We start from the raw sequence: 14,443 nt of genomic DNA on the forward strand, positions 1-14,443 counted from the left end.
TTGAAGTTCCTAGGCCGAAGTGTTCTTCAGTTATTGATCAGAAACCGTTTTTACTTACAAGGTCAATGTGACCTTGACCTTTGACCCCAAAATCAATAGGGGTCATCTGCTGGTCATGACCAATCACCATGCCAAGTTTGAAGTTCCTAGGCCGAAGCGTTCTTTAGTTATTGATCAGAAACCGTTTTTACTTACAAGGTCATTGTGACCTTGACCTTTGACCCCTTGATCCCAAAATCAATAGGAGTAATCTGCTGGTCATGACCAATCACCATACCAAGTTTGAAGTTCCTAGGCCTTAAGGTTCTTTAGTTATTGATCGGAAACCGTTTTTGCTTTCAAGGTCAATGTGACCTTGACCTTTGACCCCTTGACCCAAAAATCAATAGGGGTCATCTACTGGTCATGACCAATCACTATACCAAGTTTGAAGTTCCTAGGCCTTAAGGTTCTTTAGTTATTGATCGGAAACCGTTTTTGCTTTCAAGGTCAATGTGAACATGACCTTTGACCCCTTGACCCCAAAATCAATAGGGGTCATCTACTGGTCATGACCAATCACCATACCAAGTTTGAAGTTCCTAGGCCTAAGGGTTCTTTAGTTATCACTCGGAAACCATTTGGTCTACAGACCGACGGACCGACAAGTGCAAAGCAATATACCCCCTTTTCTTCGAAATGGGGGCATAATAATGTATCACAATAGTACATAGCAAAATGTAAACAAAGTACTATTTTGACTTCCATACAAAATACTAAATCACTATAATGTAGAAACTGCTAAAATGCAGCAGACGAAAACAAGATTGCATTTGAGAAAATGCTATGCCACCGCATTAATATAACACTCAATAGAAGTGTAGGAACAAATACTGTTGAAGAACGGGTCTTTTATTAACTTTGTATATTATTGTCTGGATGAGTCGGTACCAATGCAAAACCAACGTATTACTATAAACTGCTAGCATTCCCTTGCAGAAAGATAAGCAGACGACAGCCTAAATTTCATGACTACATCAAAGGACAACACAGTAAGACACTTTGTAAAAATCTAGGTCAGCTGATATCAAAGTTCACTTTACATCTTAATCTGTGCACATGGTTCAAATTTCATAGCTGTACATCAAAAGACAAGAAAGTAAGTCACATAATCAAAATCTAGGTCACTTGATATAAAAGTTCAGTTTTACAACTAAAACTGTGCACATGGTCAAAATTTCATTACTGTACATCAAAGGACAAGAAAGTAGGTCACTGTCCCCTTGGGCAAGGCAAAATTTTGACCCAAGGGTTTAATTCAAAACAATCTTGATACAGGTCCACCAAACAACATTTCAAGTCATAAATTTAAGCTGTAGCTTTCTCCCATTCAGAAAACATTTGTTTTATTTTCTGTTTTTATTATGTGATATAATGAAAATCACTGCCCCCAGGCAGGGCCGATTTTGACACCAGGGGAAAAATTTGAAACAACTTGGGTAGAGGACCTACAGATGATATTATATAGCAAACATCAAAGCTCTATGCCTTGTACCTTCAGACAAAAATAGTTTTTATTTTGTTTTTACTATATGTACATAATGAAAATCAATGAACCCGGGGCGGAACCAATTTTGACCCCAGGGCTATAATTTGAACAATCTAAGTAGAGGGTTCACTTCCCAAAGTCTCATGTCATAAACTTAACCTCTAGCCTTTGTCAATTCAGAGAAGTAGATTTTTTCAAGTTTTTACTTTATACATATAAGGAAAACTATCGCCTCTAGGGCAGGGCAATTTTTCACTAGGGGCATAATTAAAACAACTTTAGTAGAGAACCCATAGATGATATTATGTACCAAAATCAAAGCTCTAAGCCTTGTACCTTCAGACAAGAAGATTTTTTAATTTTTTACTATATGTACATAGTGAAAATCAAATACCCCTGGGGGTGGGGCCAATTTTGACACCAGGACTATAATTTGTACAATCTTGCTAGAGGTTCAATACTTAATGTTTCATGCAAAATATCTTAACTCTAGCCTTTGTTAATTTAGAGAAGATGATTTTTTAAGTTTTTACTATACACATATAAGGAAAACCTATGGCCCCCGGGGCGGGGCTAATTTTGACACAAGAGGCAAAATTTCAAACAACTTTGGTAGAGTACCTATAGATGATATCATTTAACAAATATTAAAGCTCTAAACCTTGTACCTTCAAACAATAAGATTTTTTGATTTTTTTACTATATGTATATATTGGAAATCAATGACCCCCGTGGCATGGGCAATTTTGACCCCAGGGCTAATAATTTGAAAAATCTTGCTAGAGGTTCACTATACAATGTTTCATGCAAAATATCTAACCTCTAGCATTTGTCAATTGCTAGAAGAAATTTTTTTAAAGTTTTTACTGTAAGTTTTTACAATATACATATAAAGAAAACCAATGACCCCCGGGGCGGGCCCTATTTTGACCCCAAGGCTATAATTTGAACAATCTTGCTAGAGGTTCAATACACAATGCCTTATGCAAAATATCTAAGCTCTAGGCCTTGTGGGTCTTTACAAGAAGGTATTTTAAGTTTTTACTATATGTACATATAGTGAAATGCAATGACCCCCCGGGCGGGGCCGATTTTGACCCCAGGGCTATAATTTGAACAATCTTAGAAAGGGTCTACAAGACAATGCCTTATGCAAATATCTAAGCTCTGGGCCTTTTGGATCTTTACAAGAAGGTATTTTAAGTTTTTACTATATGTACATATAGTGAAATTCAATGACCCCCCCGGGCGGAGCCGATTTTGACTCCAGGGCTATAATTTGAACAATCTTAGTAAGTGTCTACAAGACAATGCCTTGTGCAAATATCTAAGCTCTGGGCCTTTTGGGTCTTTACAAGAAGGTATTTTAAGTTGTTACTATATGTACATATAGTGAAAATCAATGACCCCTGGGGGGGGCCGATTTTGACCCAGGGCTATAATTTGAAACAATCTTAGTAAGGGTCTACAAGACAATGCCTTATGCAAAATATCTAAGCTCTGGGCCTTTTGGATCTTTACAAGAAGGTATTTAAAGTTTTTACTATATGAACATATAGTTGAAATTCAATGACCCCCGGGCGGGCCGATTTTGACCCCAGGGCTATAATTTGAACAATCTTAGTAAGTGTCTACAAGACAATGCCTTATGCAAAATAATATCTAAGCTCTGGGCCTTTTGGGTCTTTACAAGAAGGTATTTTAAGTTTTTACTATATGTACTTATAGTGAAAATCAATGATCCCGGGGGGGGGCCGATTTTGACCCCAGGGCTATAATTTGAACAATCTTGGTAGAGGTCTACCAGACAATGCCTTATGCAAAATATCTAAGCTCTAGGCCTTCTGGGTCTTTACAAGAAGATTTTTTAAATTTATTCTTATAATTCCTTTTGGTTGCCATGGCAACCAGATTTCTGCATGGAATGAAATTCTTTGAACAACTTTGGGAGCCCTTCACCCAAGGATCAATCCTGCCAAGTTTGGTTGAAATTGGACAAGTGGTTTTTCACAAGAAGATCTTTTAAGTTCACTATATAATCTATATAACACACACACACACACACAAACACACACACACACACACAGGTGAATCGCTATATGCCACCGCATCGCAGATGCTGCGGTGGCATAAAAATGGTTCAGGTAATTGGCCAATAAGTCAATTTTTGGATACTAAAAAAAACACTAAAATTAAAAAAAAAACTTTTGAAAAACAAGCAATTATCATAGTATTGCAAGCAATCCATAAGTCCCCTACCGGTTAGAACCCCATCAACATTCTGAAGGGCCATTGGCCATTCACTAATGTTTCAATTTTCTCTATTTTAAGTAAACTTGTTGGAAAAGTTCTTTAAAAGTGATCACAGGAAACAGTTTTTATGAACAGGACAGACAGACGGACTGAAAGGACACTCTAAGTTAATATTTGAAACATCCCTGTTACCAAAATATAACATTTTAAAAGCAAAATTCTTAAAGAGGAGATAACTCTTGAATTAAAGATGCAATTTCATAAAAATTTTCAGCTCTTTTTGACTAATCACAAATATTGTTATATTTGGCCATGTTTTAAGCCTATTTGTTGCCAAGGCAACTGATATTTTTTCAAAATAGGAAGAAAGGATAAGACATGCATAATCTCAAGACTGCTATATCTACCCATATGTCAAGTTTCATAAAAATATTTCCAGTACTTTTTTGCTTTATCACTGGATCCAGTTTTATGTGTAAAATTTGCCATATTTTCAGCCTATTTGTTGCCATAGCAACCAGAATTTTCAACATAGGAAGAAAGAAAAAGACGTGCATAATCCCAAGACTGCCATCTACCCATATGTCAAGTTTCATAAAAATATTTCCAGTACCTTTTGCTTTATCACTGGATCCAGTTTATGTGTAAAATTTGCCATATTTTCAGCCTATTTGTTGCCATAGCAACCAGAATTTTCAACATAGGAAGAAAAGAAAAAGACGTGCATAATCTCAAGACTGCCATCTACCATATGTCAAGTTTCATAAAAATATTTCCAGTACTTTTTGCTTTATCACTGGATCCAGTTTATGTGTAAAATTTGCCATATTTTCAGCCTATTTGTTGCCAAAGCAACCAGAATTTTCAACATAGGAAGAAAAGAAAAAGACGTGCATAATCCCAAGACTGCCATCTACCCATATGTCAAGTTTCATAAAAATATTTCCAGTACTTTTTGCGTTTATCACTGGATCCAGTTTATGTGTAAAAATTTGCCATATTTTCAGCCTATTTGTTGCCATAGCAACCAGAATTTTCAACATAGGAAGAAAAAAGAAAAAGATGTGCATAATCTCCATACTGCCATCTATCCATATACCAAGTTTCATAAAAATATTTTCAGTACTTTTCAAGTTATCCCGGGATCCAGTTTTGTTGACGGACGGACTGACAGACAGACGGACGGACAGACGGACGGACGGAGGGTAAACCTAAAGTCCCCTCCGGTAAACCGGTAGGGGACTAATAAAAACTACAGTATTCTGAGATATAATGGGCCTTTAAGCTTGAAAGGCAGGATAATTAACATTTATGTTGTTGTTATTTCTTGCACTGGGTTTAAATGGGCCTTTAAGCTTGAAAGGCAGGATAATTAACATTTATGTTGTTGTTATTTCTTGCACTGGGTTTATGAGCAACACCTTGAGATTGCACAACATGGACTTTAACAAATGTATAGAGCTATAAAGCTGTAGTCCAACATTTAATACGGTAACAGATCTAATCAGTGTCTATTCTAGGATGCGCAACTGCAGCATTCACGATAACTTTTACATCTGTAATTATGGACTATTCCAAAAAGTGTAAAATTTCCTGTCAACACACCCATTGTTTTTGAAATTCATCCCTATTTTTGCACACGCACTGTCTAGGACAAAAACACCATTTTTTGGGCGGAAGGGGTCTCAGTCTTTTTCTTGGTGAAAAATTAGCGTGACTTTTCCCGATCTAGGGAAATTACGCCTGTTTACTGTGAGAAAATGGAATAAATTTAGTGACAAACCATGTCATATAAAATGTACAATAAGCCATTTACAGACTTCGCCTATATCATATTAGCTTTTGAATTTGGGTTTGTTTGTCATTAACGCATGTGTCATTTATCCTAGGGTTAGCATTTTATGTTTTTGGAGGTGTTGTGAAGAAATTGAGAATTTTTTAAGCTTTCTCTTTTAATTCTAATGGGAATTTTTCATGGGACTAGGCAGGCATCAAAAAATGTTTTCAGAAACAGTCATCAAATTTAGCACTAGCCCAGTGGGCCCATGGCCCGTGAAAATAAGTTTGGGCCAGTGTAAATTTTAAGAAAATTTAGTTGAAAATATAGTAGAATAAATTCAAAACCGGAATTTGGGCCAGTAAATTTAAAATCTTAAATTCAATGACTGCATGAACACTCTACGTTGGTCAAGTAGCTTCTAAATTTATCAAATGTGCAGGTATCATTTTTCTACTCTGCATATAGTTCTCATTAATTCAATTCGTAATTACAAGAGGTTGAGTGAAATTTGCGCTCTCGGCTGGCAATATTGAGGACCAAACTGAAGAAACAAAGAGCCTTGTTTGGTTGGGAAATACCCAAATATTGACCATATATACCTAAATATAGCAATATTCATTTTTGTTTGTATGAAATACAGAATATAATGAGAAAATGAATTAATATCTATAACATAGTATGACATGGCGGCTATAACTTTCATTCATTCCGTTGAAATGGGCAGTTCAGATGTTGTAAGAAAACAACTTGTGACATTTGATTATCTACAGTAGCTTCATAATGAATATACTTGAAATTTAAGATAAAGATATGATAATATTTGTTGTCAGACTTGTCTACATTTATTTATTTTTTTGGGAGGGGAGGGGGGGGGGGGTATAAATTTGTTCAAATTTCATACAAGATTCCATCATTTTTTTTTTAATTCAATATAGCTTTAATGGAGTACACTGTATTTGGGTATTTTTTCTTTCAAAACACAATGATAGCAGTGTTTTTTTTCTCTACTTTGGGAATGGTGCCGGTACCAGACTGATTGGGAAAAATGCGTTATTTTGACTTAAATTGGGTTTTTTTTCCATGCATTTTTTCAGCTACAAATAAGATCAGTCATCATGAATAAAGATAGCTAACAGCTTTCACTGTCCAGGTAGAACTATTGAATGGTGATTTATATTAATATATTGGATTGAAATGATTTCAGAGAAATCACTTGGTCTTGTGGCAATTTTGAACAGCCATTTTGGTTTTTTTGGGTTTTACGTCACATCGACACAGTGTAGGTCATATCGTGACATTCCAGCTTTACTGGTGGAGGAAGACCTCAGGTGCCCTTCCATGCAGTATTTCAGGCACGAACGGGCACCTGAGTAAAACCACAGACGTTCCTTAAGCTAGCTGGATAGCTTCCTCACATGAAAGAAACCAAAGTACCTGTAGGGATTCGAACCCACAGCAGTGAGGGGCAAGTGGTTTGAAGTCAACGATCTTAACCACTTGGCCACGGACGTTCAAACATTTGAAATTTTCTATTGGGAACAGTACCATTTTAGGTAGTAGTTATATAAAGGAAAAAAACACTGGATATCATAGGGAAATGTATATTTGGGTCTGTTTGGTTTTATCTTAGTGAATATATGTATATTGTAATTAATAATAAAAGCAGCACTTTTTTGTATAAAACATTTATTTTTAGTATATTTGGACAATTTAAGTGTATATTTGGGCAATATTTTTGTATATTTGGGCAGTATTAAGGGTATATTTTAGTGTATTGGGGTATTTCATGCTGCCCTTGGCTTAGTCCAAGATATTAGACGTTACAGGCTTGTTATAGTTTATGTCCGTCAAGCCTGACGTCTAATAGGTATTGCTCAAAAACGCATCGCATCATAAAAAATGTCTTTTGTCTTGCCTTTCAAGCTTTATTCAAAAGCTTATCTTCTTTTCTTTCAATTTCATGCTCAATCATACACAAAAACTCTCAAACAATGTACTTATCAATTTAAAATAAAATATAAACATCAATCTATTTTTGTCTATCACAGGGCTCATCCGGAAGGGCGATTCAGGCGAAAACTTCGCCGTGTATATTCCAATTTCGCTCTTCCGATTGATCAAAGAGAAGTTAACATCGCCGATAAAATCTTAATTCCCAAATAGTAGATTAACTTAGCGATGTAAAGAGCAGAGATTGTATCCGCCCATATGACGACTGCGGCTAATTATCATTATCCAATCAGAGCGTCGCTTTATACTACCCTTCTACCTGTAAGCGAAGCGATAGAACCGCCTACTCTAAAAACAGTAAAATAATGAGAAGCATCGGCCTGAAACGGTATAATTGTGTGATAGTTTTGCGAGTTTAATACGGGATTAAGGCGATAATTAAAATTGTTTTTTCCCCAATTATCTAAACACGTGCAATCTTCCCTAATTGACATACACGATGCACTTTGATGGTGGGTTTTTAACCCACTAAAGGCGATTTGCAATGGATTTTTTCACGGCTATCACAAAACTGTTAGTCAATTAAAAATAATCAATTTCATTAATGATCAGCGACCAGATTAAAAACTTAAATCATAGTTTTGAATGATTTAAAGTCTGTTAACATCAATTTTTTACTGTAAAAATTGTTATGTCGCTCACGTCAAGGCGACAAGGCGAAATGCCGAAACCGAGCAGTAAGAAAGTTACTGATTCTGATAGTTACACCTACGCGAAAAATTTAAGAAAGCCAATTCGCAAAAATCTTGCGAGACAGTTGGGGTGTTTGGCATTGTTGTTCTCTTTGTAGAAATGCCAAATTTGACACAGTTTACGCATGTGGGCAAGACATCCCATCCCGGCTTAACTACATAACTACATATCGGTCGTATATCATGTAATATGTATATAACAACAACATTTGTCTGGAAAGAAGTGTTCTTATTGTTTCAAAATAAATTCGTAAATATGACGCTCAGATTAAGATTTATCAATATTGTAAATTTTAAAAAGCATTATTTATAAAGATATTACCGAATTTAACATTTCATGAAAATAAAGGGAGGTAATTAGAAATTAATTTTCTACAATTTCTCAGTCAAAGTTTTCAATAAGAAATGAATGTATGTAATTTTAGTGATCAAATATAATGTGCACAAATGTTTGCAGTACATATTTTACATATTCTTTGATGTTTGAAAATTGTTTTACAAGCATAATTATATGCATATAAATGTGACATTACAACATTCAGGACTTTGAGCTTCTCACTTCCCCTCGGAGCGTGCACGTCGCTGAGAAGGCACAGGGCATCGGCAGAAGATTTTCAACTTGGCTGGTAGACAACTTAAATTTTGCCTTCAACCGTGGGCGGTAACTACGGAACTCCTACTTCGTCACTTCTGCGGACCAGCTGCCGATGTCCTGACTAATGCCGAGGGGAGTGGCCCTACAAAGTAGGCTGAGACGACGAGGATGGTGTACTAGGGTACGTGAGCCCCTAGTACAGATAGACGGCTTGTAAGGCAGGCCTATAGCTGGCACCAACACCCTTTTCAGGGCTAAAAACACCTTTCCTATTGTCACAGTTACTGTACATTTAGGTTCTCATTGACCGCCGTACAGTGACCTACTTTTCGGCTCAAAATTCATATCTTTGGCTAATACTCCGTGGAAATTGCATGGAGGTAAATTATCACCATTTTGTGATTCAAAATTAACTCTTTAAGGACATGACTGGTGACATGTCCGGGGTCCGTACTCGATAGCGCAAGCTGCATTTTGTGCCCGGAAGGGCGGATGGACCCTCATTATGCTTTAACTACATACACATCAGGACTTTGAGAGAAATATCTGTTACCAGAACAGATATTATTAATCAATATTCAATGTGACTTCATCTTAGGAAAGTAAAGTAAAAAATATGAAATTGATTTTATCATCATATCTTTTCTTACACATTATTATCAACAAATGTACATGAAAATATATAAACACATATTTAGAGAAAGCTTATAAATAGCTGATCAATAGATATCAAAAATAATTTTTTATATTCATATATGCAGCTCAAAAACATTTAGATGCCATTGCCTGATCTACTACTAAATAATTAATCTACTTTTAATTAATACTACTATTAATTAATCTACTATTAATTAATAAACTGGAGAAATATTATAAGTGATGTTAATTGTGTTTATATTATAATTAAAGGATGTATAGCCATGCATGTTAATGCATACACATTGGGTTGTTTCCCTTCTCCCTAATTTTCGCGAGGACGTCACTTCTCCCTAAAATTTCCCCCCAGGATGAGCCCTGTATCAGCCATACTGGTTAAGCAAGGTGCTTTACAGATTGATTCCAAATTTTTGAACGGAAAAATAAATTCGAATACACTGACGGTGCATGGGCAATTATTTCGTTAAAAAAATATTCCGTTAGATTGTTCTGACTCAGTTAAACGCTTGCATTTGAATAAGCCAATCAGATTTCACACACTTTATGGCCGCCATTTGTTTATAGGCTGTAAAAAGAATTGAAATACATGAGAGAATTTAATCATGATTTTTCGGATGTGACAGTTTAATTATTTTTACAAAAGGTATTTATTTTTTAGTTTTGTTCATAAATAGGTCAAAACTTATGTAAATACACGCTGTCTTCATTGTTTTTCGTTCCGCCCGATTTTCTGGCGGAACATGCTATGGGTTTTTGAGCAATTTCGATATGACGTTCCTTTGCCTAGAAGCAAAAATATCTCAAAGCGACGTCATATTTATAGGACTACCCTTGGGTAAGCATTTAAAAAGTTAGGTTTTTTTTATTTTGCCTTTCTGGCCATGCTCTCTAATCAAACTCTTTTAGAAGCATAAAATGTGTCAAACAATGACTTAAATAAGATAATCAAACCTCAAATGATTCATAAGAAGACTAAACAAGTTCTCCAGAATTAGAAGAAACAACAGGTATTTCTTTCTTTTAAGACAAAGGGAAATAACTCAAATTATAAGTATTCTTTTATTTTTTTTAGTATAAAAAACAATAATTAGCGACTACTTATGTGCTTGTTATCAGCTACTTACTCTATTGTAAACTTTTCTTTAATAAATAAGATATTATTATCACCACTGTAAGTATCAGCATCAATAAAATGCATTTCCAAAATCACTTAGGAAATGTCGGTGTCTACAAACTGACAAATTACCGTTTATTTTCAACAATCTGTTTAAACGATGGCCATATAAAATGAAGTCTTGGTCAAAATTAAGATAATGCTACTTACAGAAATTTTATATTTGAACTTTATGAGAAGTACTCCGTCAGAATATCTGATAAAATAACATTTAATTCTGTATTTCAATTTGTACAGGAAATGGCCTTTTCATCTGTCGGTGCGTTAGTTTCTTGTCTTGTAAATATTACAAGAAAATGCAACACCGCTAATTTATTTATTATTAGGAAGTACACTACTAAATTGATACAGTACTATCGCTCTTTCAGATGGAGGAGTCTTTCTTTATGTTTAGAGATGATTAGTTTTATTTAAGAAAGAATTACAATATGGTATAAAATTTGGAATAACATAATCATGGAGAAGGAAAAAAAGGAAGAAAAAAGAACACTTAGAAAAGGCTAAGTGAGGACAGTTGTACGTTTGGTAAAATCTGGGACATACTTATATATACTCAGTTCCTATGATATCACGGGTTATACGATGTCACGGTATTTACATTTGCTGTGACTGCATATGAAAGTGTGAGGTTGATGAAGGCACCCCTATAAAAAAATGTTGAGCGTTCTTTGCGTTAGTTATTCTTTGCGGTAATTTGGCGCAGTCTCCGCCATGTTTTAATTAGAAAGAATAAAGGCAATGAATTAACAACATATTATTTTCTTTTTAGACTCCCGTATCATATCAGCAATTTGACCCGGCTAACATTTGGGGGCTCGTCCGGGATTAAAATGGCATGTTTTCGTGATGTGGTGCGGCTCAAGAGAAAAAAAAATTGGCCTTAATCCTATAGAACTGACAACTTAAGTGCAAGAAAGCAATTCACAAATGAAGATGAGATGTTAAACTTTGCTGAAGAGATGGTAGAATCAATTTTAAAAGAAGAAGAAGAAGATCAAATGTCTTTTCTTTTTGCTGATTTTGAACGGATGCTATTAGAATGCAAATCAGATGACAAGTCACACAAAAAATTTTTTAAATCAACAGAGAAGTACCATATGAAAACAAACCCGACACCTGTCATACGGAGTTCAGTAAGGCAGCAAGTGGCACCTAGGTTATTAACATATGATAAATTGGGACAGCCATCTTACCAAAAAGTGGTTAATTCACTGTGTTGGTTGTCACCATTAGGAAATTTTTTCTAAGCAATTTCATAAGAATATACAGTCACTTAAAGACATTTATTGATTATAGAAATAAGGCATGATGCTCAGGAACAAAGGGTTCGTCATTAAAGAGAACAGGTTGGCAATGGGTCAAAACTTCTATAATCAAAAGGGTATGACTTGAACAGATTGGCCATCTTTTCATTTCATGGGGTTTTTGGCGTGGTCAAATTGTTAAGTGTAATGGCGTTGGCTTTCCTGGGGATGCGCTTAAAATAAGAATCAATAAATAATGAAGTGTCTTGTATAAATACTTGTGATCTTAGACGTTGAAAAGAATGTTAGTCAATAGTGTCTCATTTGAGATCTGGGAAAATATTTTAAAGCTAATGTTTGAAATAAGTAAATTTTTGTGGTATTTTTATAATTTTTTGTTTACTTGGTTTCTAGTCTTCATTTTATGATAGTTATATATTTTGTAAATTGTTTCTGTTTACTTGTTAGTGATAAGGGTTCATTTGATAGCAAATGTCGGGACGACATTTGGTTTACGGGGGGAGTGTGTGAGGTTGATGAAGGCACCCCTATAAAAAATGTTGAGCGTTCTTTGCGTAAGTTATTCTTTTCGGTAATTTGGCGCAGTCTCCGCCATGTTTTAATAAGAAAGAATAAAGGCAATGAATTAACAACATATTATTTTCTTTTTAGACTCCCGTATCATATCAGCAATTTGATCCGGCTAACAAAAGCATCACATGTTGATGGTACTTTTCTTAAAACTTTGAAACTAAATCGCATAGCATCTGCCGACACAACCTTAACATATAAGTGAACCAAATATTCAAAGTTGCATAACTTAGAAAAAGTAAAGTTTATGCTTATCTACCCTTTTATTATCTATCTAGTAAAATGATGTCATAATTTAGTAGTGACCATGTGTATGAATAGCTTTTATACTTTTATAGAAAATGTACAGTAACAAAAAGGTTATCTAGGGCAAAAATCTCAAAGTGAATATGTGGCTTAAATTTGTAAAAATAACTTAAGAATTATCTTCCCCTTGAAACTGAAAGGAAAAATGAAGTCATCTTTTTGTATTTTTGAATTTTCGCATTTTCACGAAAAAAATATGAAAGGACGATACAAGAAGGGAGCAATACACAACGTAAAATGTGTTGTGCTTTTCGCATCACAATAATCGTAAAATAATGGCTCTTCCCGTAAACTTCAAATTGAGCAGAGGAGATCAAATTGGCATAACCTAAGTCGTATATTTGCTTTTTGCTGGCGAAAATGCCAAAAAAAGAAGAAAAAAAAACAACAACAACAAAAAAAAAACAAGAAAAAAACATAACGACATAACGATACAACGATACGACAAAGTCAAACTTTGTCATGATTTCGACGGTCTAGTGCTATAAGGGCGTAAATGCATATTTACAAGTTTTGGGAAATTGAAAAATAAATGACTGCAGACTTTGGTCTTTTTTCAATCAAGATAAAATTTGGGACACACTTAGAACAACTAATATCATCGACTTTTTTAAAAAACATTTTTCAAATTGAAATAACCGATCACTTTAATAACATTCACTAAATCCGTTTTATGCCCTTTTAATATTTACCTTTTCATGCATCGGTCAATAATTCTAAAAGGACGTAACTAGCGAACTTAGCTAAATAGGGCGTAACTACCATATATGTCCTTTTAGATTTATGTGTTTTCATTATTTTTTCAATTCAATTATATAATTTTTTATCTATAACAATAATGAATTAAAATAAGTGATCATTTTTAAAATATCTTTAGTCTTTTTTAATCCTATGACATTGTATGTGAAGGTTAGATGACAGATAAATAAAACACGTATTGATTTTAAATGTTACATATAGTCTGATTTTATTGACCTGTCAATTATGAATACATTATAGCACTCATTTAAATATTCGATCCTACTTCGGTTTTGTCCGTTTATTTTACGAGAATTAATATGGAGTATATAGCTAACTTTTGGAAAACTCCCACTAGCTTAATGTAGGTTCTCGTAACATCCGCAATAGCAAAGTCGGTTAAGTGATTACCTTATGTATGAGAGGTCCGAGGTTCGATCCCTTCTTTTGACATTTTTTTAGACGTCACTTATTTTTAGACTTATTTTTTCTTTATCTTTAAGTATATTATAATGAAAATGATCAAGCGCTTTCAGAATTTTCTACACAGATATGAAACAACTAAGAAACACTGACTTGTCACGTTTTGTATTGTATTTTACGTACGGCACTGAAATGACATTTATTGATCTTAATCCAAATGAATTTTGAATATTAATTCTTTAACAATGTTATATACAAAAAAATAGTATTAACAAAAAAGTGCAAAACCTATTAAAACAGAGAGAACAAACTTAAAAAAAATGTTGAAAATAGTTTTAAATTAGAAAAAAATGTCTGGACATACGCTGTCTCGATCTTACAACACGTAGGACATTTAGAAATTATATACCCATAGTTTACCCTATTGCGCTATAACGGTCAGTGATAACTAT

General features: G+C 34.4%; 1 protein-coding gene across 1 annotated transcript in view; it reads right to left on the reverse strand.

Moving 5' to 3' along the window:
- The window catches only part of LOC132713093 (FERM, ARHGEF and pleckstrin domain-containing protein 1-like), a 111,015-nt gene extending 100,046 nt beyond the window's left edge, over positions 1-10,969 (reverse strand). The window contains exon 1 of the mRNA XM_060695563.1: positions 10,840-10,969. The gene's annotated coding sequence lies outside the window, so the exon portion shown is untranslated. The remainder of the gene's footprint in view (positions 1-10,839) is intronic.
- Positions 10,970-14,443: the final 3,474 nt, after the last annotated feature.

Source organism: Ruditapes philippinarum, unplaced genomic scaffold (genome assembly GCF_026571515.1).
Source record: "Ruditapes philippinarum isolate M1 unplaced genomic scaffold, ASM2657151v2 ctg31_1_1_1_1, whole genome shotgun sequence".
Taxonomy (NCBI): Eukaryota; Metazoa; Mollusca; class Bivalvia; order Venerida; family Veneridae; genus Ruditapes; species Ruditapes philippinarum.